The sequence below is a fragment of the Miniopterus natalensis genome, chromosome 2 (genome assembly GCF_054644295.1).
Source record: "Miniopterus natalensis isolate mMinNat1 chromosome 2, mMinNat1.hap1, whole genome shotgun sequence".
NCBI classification, from domain to species: domain Eukaryota; kingdom Metazoa; phylum Chordata; class Mammalia; order Chiroptera; family Miniopteridae; genus Miniopterus; species Miniopterus natalensis.
In genome coordinates, this window is record NC_142082.1 from 117465481 (window position 1) to 117483116 (window position 17636).

Here is a 17636-nt window from a genome sequence, read left to right on the forward strand (position 1 = left end):
GTCAGCCTAACCTGGGAAAGGGACTGATTGGCTAGAAGGTAGGCCCATTAAAAGCCTATGAGAGCTTGGGAAGTCGATTTGTTTAAAAAGAGCTCCTGATGAGTAGCGACGTTGAGCATTTTTCATGTCTCTTAGCCATTTGTATGCCCTCTTTAGCATAACCCGTGGACACAGACATTGGTATGGGGAAAGCCTGCGGGTGGGAGGCATTTTATCATTAAATGAAAATAAAGCTTGTTCTTGGATTGAATGCTACATTGAAAAATAAAAAGAGCTCCAGGTCCTTCCCAAACCCTCGATAATATAACTGCAAAGAACAAAGAGCTCCCTCTATTGCTGGGGAACAGCACTCGCCCATCTGTGCACTCCTCTCTCCACAGCCACGTGGTGTTAGCAGCCATGTGGCCTTAGCAGCAGCCTGGCAGAGGGCCACAGGGACTCCAAACATAGGCTCCAGGTGGGAGCCTGTATACAGCAGCAGAGCAACAGGGAGCAGCCAGGAACACAAGCTAAGATGGTGAGAAAGACTGGACTGGACTGGACTGGACTAGCCTTGGCATGGCACAGAATCTCTGGGCATTGGCCTTATTTCTGGCCCTGACTTTCTATGACAGGAGAGCTGGAGATAGGGCACTGTGAATCCAGGAGAGGCTGCCTTCTATTTTCACCCAAATAAATCTTTCTACCAGACCTCATCCTCCCTTGTGCATCCCCCAAAATGCTTTTTCTCATGACACCGCAAGAGCCCCACTTCCACTAGCCACAAATCTAATCTGCCTTTATTATCAATATGTAATTAGAAACACCTAAAGCATCTCCTCATAAGTGGGTTCTAATGTCAGCTATGGGTTCTGTTGTCTGTTTAAAATATAAGAAGGAAAGAAGGGAGGGGATGAAGAGGGAGGGAGAGAAAGATGAAGGGAGATAGGAAGAGACTAAAAACACCACAAGTTACTTTGAATCTTGAATTGTGCCTTAATCATCTGTAGCAAAGACCAAGTGATCAGGACATGACTCTCCTTGAAACAGGATTAAAGTTTCAGAAGTAAGATGGTGTGAATCATCTTGGATTGAGGAAAATCATTCTTGTAAATGAATTATAAAAAATTTATAGTATTTTAATCTCAAAAGAGTGAACAAGTAAAGACCAAAGTCTTATTTTCGCCTATAGCATTTAAGAACCTTAGTTTGATAACTCTTTGGAGGTCAAGTTTAGAACAAGAAATAGAAAGTAGTTTTTTGGGTTTAGTTTTTTGTGGGTTTTTTTTTGTCTTTTTATAGCATCTATTGAAACAACAGGACTTCTCATCAGAATCATTTCTTCTCAGAAACAAAGTCCTTATTTTTTAATGTCCAATAATTTATTCAAAATGAAGAAAAATCTGTTATTTCCAATATTCTCTGTGAGAACATTGTCTGAAATACTAGTTGCTCAGGAACATTTTTGAGACTGCTAGGAGAAAAAAATGTCCATATTGAAAATTATTTAAAGCCACATGTGCCAGGTACTAGCCAATTCACACTTTTTCAAAAGAACTTCCCTTACAGACTCCCTTTAGAGAATTAAAAGTTCTTAACATAATAGCTGATGCTTCACAAATGGCCGACTTTGCATCACAAATCAGTGTCTCTCCCATTAAAAAGGAAAAGAGCCTGTATCCTACATTGCTGTTCTGATATTTTACGAGTTATTATATCACTTGTACTATCCAAATACATTCAGAACTTTGTTTATGTTTTGACATTTTACAAGTTATACATAATACTCAGTTGTGTTTGGAATAATTTTATAAATCTCCATATTAACATTTGAGCTCCCAATATCAAATTCTGCAAGTCTCCGTGATGCTGTTCTCATAGTCCAAATAAGAAACGACATATAACAAATTTGAGAGCTGGCACTTTGGTTAAATATTTCATTGCCCATTATGAAGTTCTAACTAAACAACTTTTTTTTTTTTTAAGCCAAGATTCATCATAATTAAAGATGTTATGGAAATCCAACTCAGCAAGCCTAGCAGTAATTTAGAAAAGCAAAATAAAAAAACCATAAATGAGCAATTTGCATGTTTTTTCTCCTCTATTTCATTGCCACAGTGGTGGGAAAATAGACAGTTTATGGATTATGGTGGTCTCATCATTTCTAGTAAATCAACTGACTGACCAAAGTCTCCAAAAACTTTCATGGTTCATGAAGTTTTAAATTACAAATTCTCACATCATCCATCTTCCAATTTATAGCAGCTGGAGCAAAAATCTAGTTCTAAACAATTAGCTCAGAAGATGCTGGCCCCTTTTTGTTTGGTTCCCTCAGTATCATTCTTGAATGTGAATCCTAAGTTTCTACGCCAATTCCTTGGCCACCACTCAAATGGGTTCCAAATATTTACTCTCTTGGACTCATTATTCAACGACAGCTATTTTGATAGCATTAGCTTACATTGATCACAAATGTATCATATTTTTTTGTGTTTTTGTTTGTTGATTTTTTAAAAGAGAGAAACATTATAGTGAATTACAGGAGAAATACAATGAAATGTATCAGATGACAATCAACTTGCTATTAAACAAATTGAAGTACATGAACCAAAAGACATGCCCTAATTTCCTGCCTGTTGGTTTGTAATTTATGGCCTAAAAGGGTCCATATAAGATAGTTGCTGCTCAGGTATCAAGAATATATGTGGATTATTGTGTTCCCAGCCTATGTGATATCTTAAAAATGTTTAGCCCTACTGACTAATCCCTACTCCCTGAAGTACCTTTTCTTCTTGTTTTCTCAAAAAGGATTTTTGGTTTTTCTTAACTAGTTATTCCTTCTCCACCATCTCCCATTACTGTTTCTTTATGTTTGGCATTGAGCCCTCTAACTGAATATTGTACTTGTCCCCATAGATTTAAATATTATTTTATGCTGACAACTCCAAAACTCTATCTCCTCCTCAGACTTCTTGGAATCCAAGCACTCACATCCAATTTCCTTTATGAAATGTTTAACTGTTTCACATGGATCTCAAATAATTCCAACTGCACTCTTACTTCCTGGCCTTCCACGAATTGTTCTATCCCTGTGCCATCACCTACTCAAAACTGCTGAAAATGATAGCCTATAGGTGATAATACTAGAAAACAAAGTAATCCTAAATTCCTTCCTCTTCCTTGCCATCCAAATGTAATCTGTCAGCATCTCCCATGATTTCTGCCTCAAAAATGCATTTGAATCTGCTTTTCTTCATCTCATCTTCCACCACTTTTTTGGAAACCCTTTTCCAAGGCTACTAAAATAGCCCCCTCCCTGTTGTCTCTGCTTTTCCCTAGGTCTTCCTCCATTCCATTGTCACGCAGTAGCCAATTAAACATGAGACAGATCAGGTCAGGCCTCTCTGCAAAATCCTTTAACATCTCCTCATTGCACTTTCAGTCTAATCTCCCAATGTTGGCCTACATGACTCTTGGTAATTTCTCAATTCTTACATAGTCTTTTAATTACTATTAGCATCATTTCATCTCCTCTAACATGACAGACTTCTTCCCAATTTAGGGACATGGTATTTGTTTTCATATTACCTCAAATGTTATTGCTCTCTAGGGTTCTGAGTGAGGATGGCTCTGTCGCATCCTTTAAGCCTCAATTTAAATGTCACCTCATCAGTGAGACCCTTCCCTACCTACCTTACATGTTGTTACTCTCCACCAATGTTCTCTGATCATATAAGCTTAAGAATTAAGAGTACAGACTCTATTCAAGCTCACATCCCAGCCTTACCTTTTTCTACCTTAGAACGCTGGACAATTTGACCTTTTGTGTCTGTTTCATCATTTTTAAAGCACAACTTACAATAGTACCTACCCCATAGATTAGGAAGATTCATTAATGAATAAATACATAGATTGGGTTCTGGCCCTGCTCTGTTAATGCTCAATAAATGTTGATAATTTTCTTCATAATGCTTCACAATTACTCATTTATTAATGTGCTTGATTTTATTTTGGTTTATGGAATCTCCTAGAGGACTAAGATCTCTAGTAAGCATAGTATATTTATATCGCTTTTCTTTTTTATATTGTTGTAGACTCAGTGACCAATCCAATGTTCAGCACACAAATGTAATTGAATCAAAAAGTATTTTTGAATAAATTTTAATACTCCTAATTAAAGATACTTCTGGTTATTGTTTTTCCTCTGACTATAGAAAAAAAAATTCTCCATAGCTTTAACCAAATGTTTTACTCATGCACTGATAATATCATTATACATATAAAGAATTATATAGTATACTCGTTTTTAATCTTAGGTTCACTCTCACTAAACATAAAACGTTTCAGCCATGAGTCGCGAGATCCGTTCGCACATTACTTTCCCTTTATTTTCTACTTCTGTCTTCAAAGAAAATCTTATCTTTTAATATGGGCTTCCGCCTTTCCCAACGCACCAGGGGCTTTCACTGTAGCTTTCAGGCCCTTCTGATCTCTCAGACACCAATATAAAAGTTTAAAGGCCTCTAAAACTTATCAGACAAAAGTTCTGTTACTGTTGTTGTTATTGTTGAAATTGCAACACTTTCTCTTGACCTCTGCATAGTTGAGCTCTACAAAACAATGTTTTAGGCTGTAGATCACAGGGATTTTTACTCTTTGTTTTCTTCTATATTTACTTTGAAGTTTGTCTTAGACCATCTCCTTTCCGGAGATAGGTCTCAGGGTTACCAGTCTTCAAAGGGACTGAACCCTTAGTTTCATGTCCATGCATGACCTGTCTTCCTCTGGGCTGCCTGGCAACACTGGCTACACCTACTCAAGAGCCTCTTAGTGACTCATCATGTCCACTCAGACTGTAGCAATGTAGCACTCCATTCTAGTCTTTAGTTCTTATTTGATAAATATATAGTAGAAGTTAAATGTCATGTTAAAAAACAAACAAACAGAACTCACATAAAACAATGTGACCCTGGAAATAACTTGCTTCCTTGTCTATAGCCCCTCTTTGTGTTATCTGGTTACCAAGCAATAAGTCTCACCCTGTATGGGCAAAATTCTGTTCAAATTAAAACTGAAACATATTTAAGTTTATTTTGAGCACTTTCATTATGTTATTTGCTTTGGCACAATTAGAAAATCATATATAAAGGGATGTTACAGTAAAGAAAACACACATGACAAATACAGGAAAAAAATGAGCATACCTATAGTCATTATTAAAGAAATACCCATTGAAACAATAGGATTTCATTTTCCACGTATTTTATTAGAAAAGATTATTAAGTTTGATGAACTCCAGAGCAGATATAAGTGTGCATTATTGGCTGAAGTATAAATTAGGTCCCCATTGTGGAAGAGAGCTTAGAAATATCCAGGAAAACTCAAAATGCATATATACTTTGACCCAGCATTTGTACTTCTAATAATTTACCTATCAAATAGCAAATAAAGTACACAAGTTTACAAAGATATAGTAAGCATTACTATTTCTACAAGGAAATAGTAAGCATTTTTTCTCCTGTTCCACCTGCCATCTCCTATTCTTTTTTAAAAAATGTGTTTTTTATTGATTTTATAGAGCGAGACATCGATCGGCTGCCTCCTATACACTCCCTAGTGGGGGTCGAACCTGCAACCTAGTCATGTGCACAGATCTGGAATCAAACCAGCAACGTTGGTGCATGGGACCAGACTCAACCCACTGAGTCACACCTGCCAGGGCTGCCATCTCCCATTTTTAATTCATGTTCTTTCAGTAGGGTTAATATTCCAAGCCCCAAGAATAGCATGTAACCAAACTTGAACAGAATGCCTCAAGAGAAAGACTTATGAAACAATCAGACCCAAAGAGAGTAATTCTTTTCCTTTTGCTTTAGGAAACAGAAGAGACAATCTTTTCTGCTTTCCTGGGACAAGGCTGTAAGTCTGGAGCTACTGGAAGCCATTATGCCATCTTGAAAGGAGAGAGAGCCTAATGAGAGACTCGGCCCAGAGGAGACGCAAGCTACATATGGAGAAACCGGTTACATTAACTGAGGCTATAGAGCCAAAAATACTCAAAGTCCATTGTACTCATGATTTTTTTTTATTTTTTATTTTTTAGCTGTGATAGTAACTAAATTTCCTTTTATGTTTAAGCCAGTTTTAATTGGGTTTTATGACATTTTTAAACCAAAACAAACCAAACTAATAAAAAGATAGTATTTCAGCACACATGATAAAAATTATCTCTGTAGAGAATTTTGTTTGGTATTTATGACACATGCTCAAAAGAAATACCAAGCAGCTACTAAAGGGAATGTTATATAGCTGTGGACATTTCTATACACAGACATCCAGGATATAAGAAAATTCTAGAAACAAAAGTATATCAGAGTGCCATTAAAAAAAATTAATCAACATGTACATACATTTGTATAGACTTGTATATGAATAGAAAATTGTTGAAATAGTGAATAGTGGTTATATTCAGATTTCTCATTTAATGGCATACTTTTTATTTTATACTCATCTGCACTGTTTCAATATTTCACTATGAACATGTACTTAAATTTATAATAAAGTCTGCCTTTAAAAAAAAAAACATTGAAGCAGCAAAACACTATTTTTTTTCTTTCTAGCCTATTCAAGGTAAAATCAATCTACTATAGAAGAGGGAGTGAGATCTAACATCATTTACTATTTCTTTCTTTGCTTACAAATTAATGGTGTATATATCATACAATTGCAACAACAATGCAAATTGAAATGGAAAATGAGGAAAGATGTCCATGCATCAAGCAAAAATATTTTTCTTAATATAGTCAATATAATTGATGTGGTGTGGTGGACAGACATCAAGGTGGTCCCCATGATTCCATCACTAGTGTTCACTGCCTTGAGTATGACTTGCTCATATCCGATGGAATACGGCAAATACGATGGATATCACTCTTGTGATTATGTTACATCATATGGGAAAGGTGATGGAATGTCACTTCTGTGACTGTATTATACAGGATTAAGTCTTGTCAGCCAACTAGCTCTAGAGTCTTAGGTGCTCCCTCTCTCTCTCTCTCTCTCTCTCACATGGGTTTTGAAGTTAATTTGAGTCCTACGATGAGGAGGAAATAAATTTGCCAACAACTTGAAGGAGCTTGGAAGCTGATTTCTTTCTTAGTAGAACCTTCAGATAAGAACTAGCTAAGCTATGCCTGGGCGTCTGACCCACAGAAACTGTGAGATAATAAATATGTGTTGTTTTAAGACACCATTTTTGTGGCAATTTGTTACACAGCATAAATAGCCAATACAGATGAAATAGGCTTAAATTCTAAACTCCATAAAACAATGTTCATCACGTGTGTGTTTTAAAAAACACATCAATGTAAGAAAGCTAAATGTTTTTAAGTTATAACATATTAACTAAAAGGGAACATAAATAATAAAGAAAAAATAAGACACCAAGAAAAAATCATGTTTTCCTTTCAGAATTATAAAACCCAACCTTCCTTTGCTAGTTTCTGGCATAAAATAAAATTCAACATTGACTTTTCTTTTTTAGTAATTTAAAGCTTAAAACATAAAAAGTGTTGGTGCTTTCTGGAAGAAAAAAATGATACAAAACACACATTTTTTAAAAATGGAGTAACCAGGTAGGATAAAACAAACATGTATCATACCAAAGAGAGATATAAGAATAGTTTGGTTTACATCAAAATCATTTAATACAATCTCAATCATTGATTTATAAATAATGCAAATTTAATGAGATAGTCTATCCTGAGATGCATGTATGAAACTTTCAGTAAATTCAAAGGGAACTGTACTTGCATACCTAAAATTTAAATTGTCTCCGTATAAAGCAACAAGAATGCAAACATGTCCATATTTATAAAAACATTTAGAATGTGCTGTTTTCTCTGACTTGTATTTATCTAACTATATGCATACTTAAACACTGATTTTGAAATATAAAATGAGATCCCTTCCAATTTTCAATGAATTTTAATCAAGTCAACCCACACACAAAGTCTTCCATAAAGACATATTTTTATGTGAAATATTTTTTTAGTAGAGTTCACATAAATATAGCCTCTCTGACTTTATAGTAACTGAGGCAAAAAATGTTGATTGAGAATTTATTTTTCTTACAGCTTGTATATGTTTTCTTTTTCTTGGATTGTCTGCCCTGGTAGTTGAGGGATTTGAACAATTCTTTCCACAATGGTAACAGAGTCACAGGTCAAAAGTTTCCAAGCACGGACTAATCCTAAACAGCAAAATAAATGTCAAAATGTATGCAAAAATATACAGAAAGGTTATTGATCTTGTAAAAGCAAAATATACCAGAAAATTGCCTTAAGAAAATAAAGCTTGTATTTATCTAACAAAACCTATCAATAAGTATGTAGTAATCACATCAGCTCCAATAAAAAACTTTAAACAAAAGCCATATCTATGAGGCCAAGGAAAAAATTTAATGCCTGTTATGAAAGATAATGGAAGAACAGATAGTGGCCACTCTAATTTAGGAAACAGATACCAACCAACTGGAAAAACTAACCACTTAAATTTTTTTAAAACAGCAAACTGATGCTGTGAATAAAAGTTTCCAGAATTAAATGAAGAACTGTAGTAATTATCTGAACTAAAACTCAAAAATGTGTTTCTGCTTCATTTTTGAGGCAATTTAGGAAAAAATTTGCTTGGAATTTTCATTTTATGGGATTGTATAACCATGTTTTATGAATTCTTATTTCTTCACAAAAAGGTTAAGTAAAGATTTTACTCAAGATTGAGAGTAAGTAAAGAAATCTACCACACAGGTACAGAAATATCTTAAAGTGTACACTTTACATAACTTTCTAGGACATTATGTAAGCATTATGAATAGGGGCTTTATCCTAAGGCTACTGTAAGCCATCCAGATAATCAGCTTTTCATTTGAAAAAATTTGCCTTGGCTATAGTATAGAGAATTTGTTGTCAGCACAGAGGTGTAAGGGTAACAATGTAGATGTCAAATTAAGAGACTGTGACCTGGACTACTGTGTTTCTCTCTTCTATACCTCACCTTCTTTTCTGTGCTTCCTTTCCTCTTTGTTCATATTTTGATTTCAAGTTTCATCCCTTCTATGAAACATTTCATGAAATTCTATCCCAGCCTGCAGAGTCAATCATTCCTGCTTTTGTGCCCCAATTAAACCCAGGATATGTTTCCATCCTGACACTTAAATCACTGTAATGCATTTAGTTGTGTATATACATTGGTCCTTGTACTAGTCAATAAATTCTTAACAAAATTATTTTCTGTCTTCAGCATCTAACACAATTTTTAGCCTTACACTGATCAAGAAAGTTTTGTTTGAAATATGAAAGTTATTTTGATAACCTTTTTCAGTACCCCTCTTAAAGATCACTCTTAAAAAGACACTTAAAGTATCCACCTTGGCAAATTTGAATGAGTTATTTCAACAGCACTATAACTTAGTTGCTAAAGAAAGGTATCTTGTCCATGGTATTCACACTGCAACCCTTGAGATGAGAACAATGCCTGGCATATAGGAGGCACCTAAAAAATATTTGAAGAATAAAATTAAATTGTTGAAGAATATTTATTTATATTTATATTTTTTAAATGATTATTTTTAATCTCAATTGTCAGCTTTCCTCTTCCCTTTGAAAGTGTCATCCACTACTGGCATAGGTGGAAAGTATAATTCACACCTGTTCCTAAGGTCTTCATTTGTTTACTGGCCACAATATGAAACCACATACTAAGATATCCACCAATAAGGCACATACTTCTGAAGGGTTACATAACATGAACACATTTTCCTCTACTTCCACAAAACCACTACACAATCATGACAGTGGAAAAGCAGAAGACTGGATACTGTAGTTGCGTTGGTCCAAAGGCAAGGCATTCAAAAATATTAAATGCTTCAGAGGGGAATTATTTTGTGACTATACCTCATGTCTTTGACCTTGGTCACCTCTCTTTATCCAGTAGATCCTATTTTTGTTATATCCTCAGACCTACCTAGTGCCCTTTAAGTAAACAATACCTTTTATATTATTTGATTTGGTGTTTGTCTCGTTACCTCACCAGGCCATGTGTCATGATAGGTAGTACATTTCCAAAAGCCCACTATTTAGTCTAGAACAACAAAAAGGAGCAAGAGAAGAATGAGCCTGGCCATCCAAAACTAGTCCTTTTACAGAACTGTGTCTCTCTCTCCCTCCTGCCTTGTCTCCACTCTCTCACATACACACCATATATCGCTCAAAGAAAAGCATTAATTTTCAGTGTTCAGAAGCTAAATAGGCAAAGTCTATATTAAAGAGGAGAAGACAACTGAATACACCAGAAACGATGACAGCATCATACAGTATCATGGAGAGGGAAGTTAGACTCCATCGCTACCCACCTGAATTAGTTTCCCAGGGCTGCTGTAACAAATTCCCACAAACTGGGTGGCTTAAGACAACAGAATTTATTCTTTCTAAGTTCTGGAGTCTAAAAGTTTGGAATCAAGTTGTCAGCAAGGCCATGCACTCTCTGTAAGTTCTATGTCAGGATCCTTCCTTGCCTCATCCTAGATTCGGGTGGTTGTTGGCAATCCTTGGTAGTCCTTGGTTTGTAGATTCATCACTGATCCCTGCCTCCCTTGTTGGATGGTGTGCTTCCCTCTCTCTGCATTTGTCTGTGTCTCTTCTCTTTTTATAAGGAAATTAGTCATAATGGATAATGTGCCCACCCTACTCCAGTGTGACAGCACCTTAACTAATTATATCTATAATAACCCTATTTCTAAATAAAGTCACATTCTATAATTCTTGGAAAGATATAAATGGCAGGATGTGGGGGTACAATATTCAAAACAGTACAACACTTTGGAAAGACCTTCCTGTACATTATATTGTAGTAGCAAATGGGATCCTTACTAGAATCTTCTATGACATAAATCAGCAGAAGCTTTAAAACCATATAATTAATTTTTCCAAATTCAATATAAGGGTAAATACCTTCTTACCCTGACAGTCTAATGTTATATGCAGGTAATAACATATATGGAAATTCCATAACATTTTCACATGGAGTCTATTGCAAAATTCCCTGTTTTAACAGACATTCTTTTTACCCTCTCTCTCTTAGCGTTCATGTAATGTAACTTTTAAAATTAGTTGTTTGTATGTGCCTAACAACTCAAAGTTTAATAAAAGACATTCTTTGGGGGGGGGGGGGTGTGCGTGCGTGCGTGCGTGTGTGCGTGTGTGAGTTAACATGAAAGATCAAATCTACAATATCCCTAGCTTTCTGTCCTACAAGCAGTCTGGATAAAATAGTTTCCAAATATACTATTTCTACCTGAGCTAGTTACAATAGTTGAGTTTCATAAACTTACTTATCAATATAAGTACACTGCTTCCTATAATTTATTCCTAAACATTTTTTTTTAAGCTTCAGGAGAAGTTCAGGTGCCCAGGATATAAGCTTGCATTCATACATAATGTTTATGGCTATTATTTCTATCAATTTAGCCTCATTTATCTTCCCTCATCCCTTTCCTTGATCATGTAAATTATTAGTCTTACTCTCTGATTGCTTCCTTTAGATCAAGAAAATGAAAACTCCCATAGTATTTTAGGAGGAAACTGGGTTTATTAGATTTTAATGTAGACACATCCTCTGTTTTATTTGTTACTCTTTATGACAATGCTCACAGTCATGACCACACTGACTATAGATAATGGCTTTGTTTTTACATAGGAGAGTTTGAATCCCATTCCTAATTCATAAAGCTACTTTGTGGCCTGTTCTCTTATAAATATATACTGAGTTTAGATTCCTTTTCCTTAACCTTGCACTATGTAAAGCCATATGAAACTTCTCTAGACACACCCTGCCTCGGGGCCCTTTCTGCAGCTGCACACCTACTAAAGTGCCACAGTGTTATGTGGAGGAACTCCAGAACATTTGGAGGAGGGAGCTTTTGTGGTATTGCCCTTTTTGAAGATTAGGTTAAATAAATCTGGGCCCAGCAGCATCTGAGAGGGGTTACTATTTATTCTCACACTTGAAGGAAAGAGCCTGTTCATCTTTGTTTCTGTCACTAAACTAATTCCCTATCCATGACTAAACAATTCTTCCCTGTCCCCGCCTCAATTTCACAGTAATTCACATACTTAGAAAATAGCTTTTGATGAGGAACTTTGCCAAAATCTAAATGAAGTCTAAATAACATATATTCCCCAGCCCTCACTAATCCATTATTTTAGTTACCTAGTCAAAGATCTGCAATAGTCAGCAGTGATTTCCCTTTACAAAAACCAGGTTCACCTCCCACCAGAAGGTCATATTTATGTATGCTCTCAGCATTCTTACCCTCTATGGCAGATTCTACCAGTTTATTGGTTCCATAACTTTACACTGGATAAAACACATCTAGTCCTAAACAATTATTTACACTTAAAATGCCATTTAGGGACTTAAAATTATATTTATGTATCATTACTTACCACGTTATTCACACAAACCTTATAAAAAATATTTCAAGAAAGCAAAGTAAAATAACCCTACAGTTTCCTCAGTAAAATCCAAGGCATGAGAAGACTAAGTAAACAAAATATTCATGACAATATAGATTACTCAAAGACAGATTTCAAAGATAGATATACCACTACTGAGAATAAATTCCCCAAGACTAGAGCTATTCAACCATATAGCACAGATAAACTCAAAGGGCCCAAGAAGATGGAGGAGTGAGAAGGAAAGGGAGAGCAAAAGAGAAGCAACGTACGTTAGATCACCTTTTAAACCCTGAGATTTTGTGATTCTATTAAATTATACCCTATGACTGTAGTTTAAAGCTTATTTCACAAGAGTATAACTCCATTTTAAAAAAAAAAAAAAAAAAAAAAAGGCAGGGAGAGCTATGATATTTTATTTTATAATTTATTTCTCCTCTAATAAATGCTCAACTCTTTTCTATAAATAAGATTCTACTCCATGTGTTTTCTTACATAGTAACTTTGAACATAACTATTACTGCCCCAGGTTGTGTTAAAAAGGAAAATGCTTCACATAGTTAAAACATTGCACTTCACGTTTCCAAGAAAGAGTTGAAATGCTTTCATGAATCATAACAGTTCTTTCTAGGTCAAAACCTGGCAGACAATAGAACAAATGTTTGTTTTTACTCTCAAAATTAAATCTTTTTGTGATTTTTCAATGACGTGTGCAAAAGAAAGGGCATCTGTAGCTATTTTTACTTAGCATGAATACTCTAAGACATTATTCCTCTTTCCAAACCACCATGAAAACTAATTGAACTTGCCAATTACTCTGCCCAATTAGAATTCAGAAATTCACATTTTCATATGCCAATAATTTGCCATTTCTTGCGTTCCAACTCTTTCTGCTCTTTGAAATTTGTGTTTATTTCTTTAATTTTGATTCCATGATTGTCCTTTCACAAGGTCTTTTTTTAACAACACTCAATACACAGTGACAATAGAGACTGCCTCTAATAACTTAGAGTTTTAAATGTCTAGGTGTTTTTTGTTTATAAGGCCCATACTAGATTAACAATTTTTTTACTGTTCCAGTTACCGGTTTTCCTTCTGTACAATTATACTTTTCTTTACACAGTGCATGAAACAATTTTCTCATAAAAAACTGAAGTGTTACAGAAAACGCTAAAGTCCCTTCACATCACTGTCAATTCCACTCCTCAATGATTATCCATTGTATGCATATCTATGAATTTATATCAGTATACACACCCCATAGAAAATACATAATATTGTTATTTTGGTTTTAAAACAGCATACATTACAACAATATCTAAGGGATCTATCAAACTACCTCTTTCAACTTTTCTGTCATAATCCATAAAATGGATGTGTCATAGTTTATCCATTTTCACATCAGTGGACATTTTAGTCATCTCAAAATGTTTAGCAATAACACTATAGTGAATATCCTTGTACCTGCTTTTATAAGCACACAACACTTAATAATTCCTCCCTTCTGTCCTTCACCTGATTCAACTTCTATCTAAATGTCATTCTGGGCATCTCAAATATTACTTATCTCTGGAACTCTATTTAATTTCTTTTTTAATTTTCCTTTGACTATGTTGACTTTTTATTTTGACACTTAAAATAGTCCAGTTTCTTTTACAACTACTTTTATACTCCTTGGGATATTCCAGCTAATTTTCTTAATTGTTCCATTAAACAAATTATGAGCATGTGCTACATTACAAAGAACTGTTCTAGATACAGTGGTCCCTCGTTTTTCTAATGTAATCCATTCCGGGAGACTATTCAAGTTCTGAAACCTTCAAAAACCGAGGGATCAGCAGCCGACAGCTGGGCCTCAGGATATTGCCCTCAGCGGAAGCTGTGTGGCATGTTCAACTTTGGTGATGTGTTCGAAAACCAAAGCATTTACTTCTGGGTTTAGGGCATTTGTAAACCAAAATGTTCGTCAATAGAGACTTTCAAAAACTGACGTATCACTGTGCTAGGAATACTGCAAGAAACAAAACACTGGAGACTCTTCCCATATGAAACAGAAAGGACTATCTCATATACCTTGAGTTTCTTCTAGTGTTGAATATGTCATAAATTGATGTAAATGCTCAACAAATCTTTTGGAAAGGCTGACTTATGCTCATGATATGATATATATATATGAGCTAGGATAACTATAAACATAGTGTGATAGTTAATTTTTTTTTCCATTGCTTTTCAGAGAGTGGAAGGGAGAGACAGAGAAAGAGAAACATCAATGTAAGAGAGACACATTGATTGGTTGCCTCCCACATGCTTCCTGACTGGTGCCAGGGATCAAGCCTGCAATCAAGGCATGTGCCCTTGGCCAGAATCAAACCCGGGACCCTTCAGTTCACAGGCCGACACTCTAACCACTGAGCCAAACTGGCTAGGGCGATAGTTCATTTTTATGTGTCACCTTGTTTAAGCTGCAATACCCAAATATGTGGCCAAACATTACCCTGTATGTTTGTGTAGGGTGTTTTTAGATCATATTAACATTTAAATTGGTGCACCTTCAATAAAGAAGATTGCCTTTCTTAACACATTGGGTGGGCCTCACCCAAACCATTGAGGACCTGAATAGAACCAAAACACTGACCTCCCTAAGCACAAGGGGATTCTGCCAGCAGATGGCCTTTGAACTTGAACTGCTACAGGGGCTTGTCCCTAAGTCTTCAACCTAATAGCCTTTGAACTTGAACAGCAGATTTTGGATATGCCTGTCTCCATGATCACATGAGCCAATTTCTTAAAACACACCAAACGCATAAACACACTCTATTGGTTCTGCTTCTCTAGAGAACCCTGACTAATACAAATAGTATAAATAGTAAAATAATTTAGTTTTTACTCTAGGACCACAGATAGGTTTGTAGTCAACTCTATTTTTGCCCCTCCCTTTGAGAGGATTGCCAAAGCCAGGTTTGACTGTGTACCTAGTGCAGTCTCTTCCCATGGGAAATTGTACTTTCCCACTCTATTGACATCATAAAGCTTGCCCATGCAACTTGCTTTGGTAAACAAGTGAGTCACTATGACTTATGCCATTTGTAGATATATGCTCTTTTCCCTTTTTCACATGAACAGCATGTCATAGAAAGAAACTGATCCTTCATATTGAACCCCAAACTGAAAAGCATAGGGACTAGAGCTGTTAATAATTTATAAGCACTAAACATAAATGTGAATAAAAGATAAGCTTTGCTTGTTTTAATAGTTTTGTAATTTCTGGCACTATAGCAAAACTAGCCTTAATGAACTAATGCTATCTTAATGGGTTGTTAAACTAATGCCATCCTCCATCAACAAAGAACTTTATTGAAATGATTGTGTGTGTGGATATAATGGATAGGTGGGTGGTTAGAGAAATATATTCCTCCTTCTCCCACTCTCTTAAGAGGGTACACATATATTTCATTAAACTCTGAAAGTGGTTTTTATACAAAAGAAGAAATAACCACTGCAAAATATGGGATGGAAAAGAAAGATGTTCACAATAAGTTGTGACAAATATTCTAAGGAAGAAGCATTCATTAGCCTCCTGCATTATTCTGATTTATTCTGTTTTACAAGCTCTCATCTGAGAAAAAAAAATGCTGTGTCTCAGTAAGACAGAGAGCTCCAAGACAGAATCCATTCACTGAATAAAATATACAGTCATCTAGAGGTATCTTCAGGACATAGGTTCCAGGACCTTTCATGGATACCAAAACCCAGGGATTCTCAAGTTCCTTATATAGATGGTGTAGAACAACACATACAGTCAGCTCTCTTCATTTGCAGATTCCCAATTGTAGATCGAAAATACTATTTTTGACCTGCAGGTGGTTGAATCTGCAGATGGAACCTCAGGAATAGAGAGGGCTGACTGTGTATTTATTGGGGGAAAAAATCCATGTGCAGTTTAATGAACTTGTGCAGTTCAAATCCATGTTGTTCTAGGGTCAACTGTACAGTGAACACCAACTCTGCTAGAGTATATGGGAGTCACTGGTAAAAAAGTCAGACATGGTCTTTGGACTGCTGAGGCTTATATACTAGAGAAAGACTAAAGAAATATAAAGTTGTTTTTAAGCATAGTGAATAATATAATTCATGGATCAGAAGTTCAGCCTTCCTACGAAACATAAATTTAAGTTAAAATCCTCAAAGTTCCTGCCAACTCTGCTCATTCATTGCCTATCCCTTATTGATTATCAGGTTTTGAGCTAGATGAATGAAGGCTAATTTGGAGTTCAATACTTTAAAATAATGTAATTTTTCAATCAAAACACATGGCATTCACTAAAATTTATATGTGTAATTTCTGCGTTCTTAGGGAGGCACTCTATTGAACATATGATACATACTCATGAGAATAAATTTATTCTCATTTACATATCAAGTCCCTAAGAAACAGTACCTGGCAAGCTAGGTATCCAGTTGCTTCAATGACAGTTAGAATCCTGTGAACTTAATGTATATGAAAGGAACATATAACATTAATTACCAATCCTCACAGGCAGTAATAGTAGCATAGATAATTCTAAGAAAATAAAGAGATTCCATCCATCCTAGTCATTTATTTGTTGGTGGAAGGGTAAGCCAAATCCCAGGGCATTGCCAAAACAACATAGAACTGCTAGGAACTACCTAACTTCCTTAGGCTGAACTTTCTGCTGGGGAAAACAGGAGACTTGCTGGGAATTTTAGAAAATACTAGAGAACTACATGATTGGGGAACAATGAAAATCTCCAATAGGACATATTCTGGAGTTTTAAAAATCCCTAGGAAAGAACTATGACAAGAGAAAACATCAGTTACTCACCTATAATAGACACTGAAGCCTACACAACCACTGTGAAAAGCTAAGACTGTCTTGTAAAGTGTGTGAAGTTAGAATTAAACTTTCTCACCTAGATCCCCTTGGAAAAACATAAGACAAGGCATATAAAGAGATATGACCAGTCATTGACAGAACACTTCTAAATTTTACTGACCCAAGTGTGGCCTCTAGAAAGCATGTTTGAAAATAGAAACAAGAACTTAAAAACAGACAAAAAGATAAAAAGGTAGAAAGCTCAGTGTCCACATACCACAGGGAATGAAGAAACTACAAAATGAGCCTA

General features: G+C 35.5%; 1 long non-coding RNA gene across 1 annotated transcript in view; it reads left to right on the forward strand.

Moving 5' to 3' along the window:
- LOC148093792 (uncharacterized) overlaps nucleotides 1-6564 on the forward strand; it is a 205392-nt gene extending 198828 nt beyond the window's left edge. The window contains exon 4 of the long non-coding RNA XR_015713995.1: nucleotides 5856-6564. This is a non-coding gene — a long non-coding RNA (uncharacterized LOC148093792). The remainder of the gene's footprint in view (nucleotides 1-5855) is intronic.
- The last annotated feature ends 11072 nt before the right edge of the window (nucleotides 6565-17636 follow it).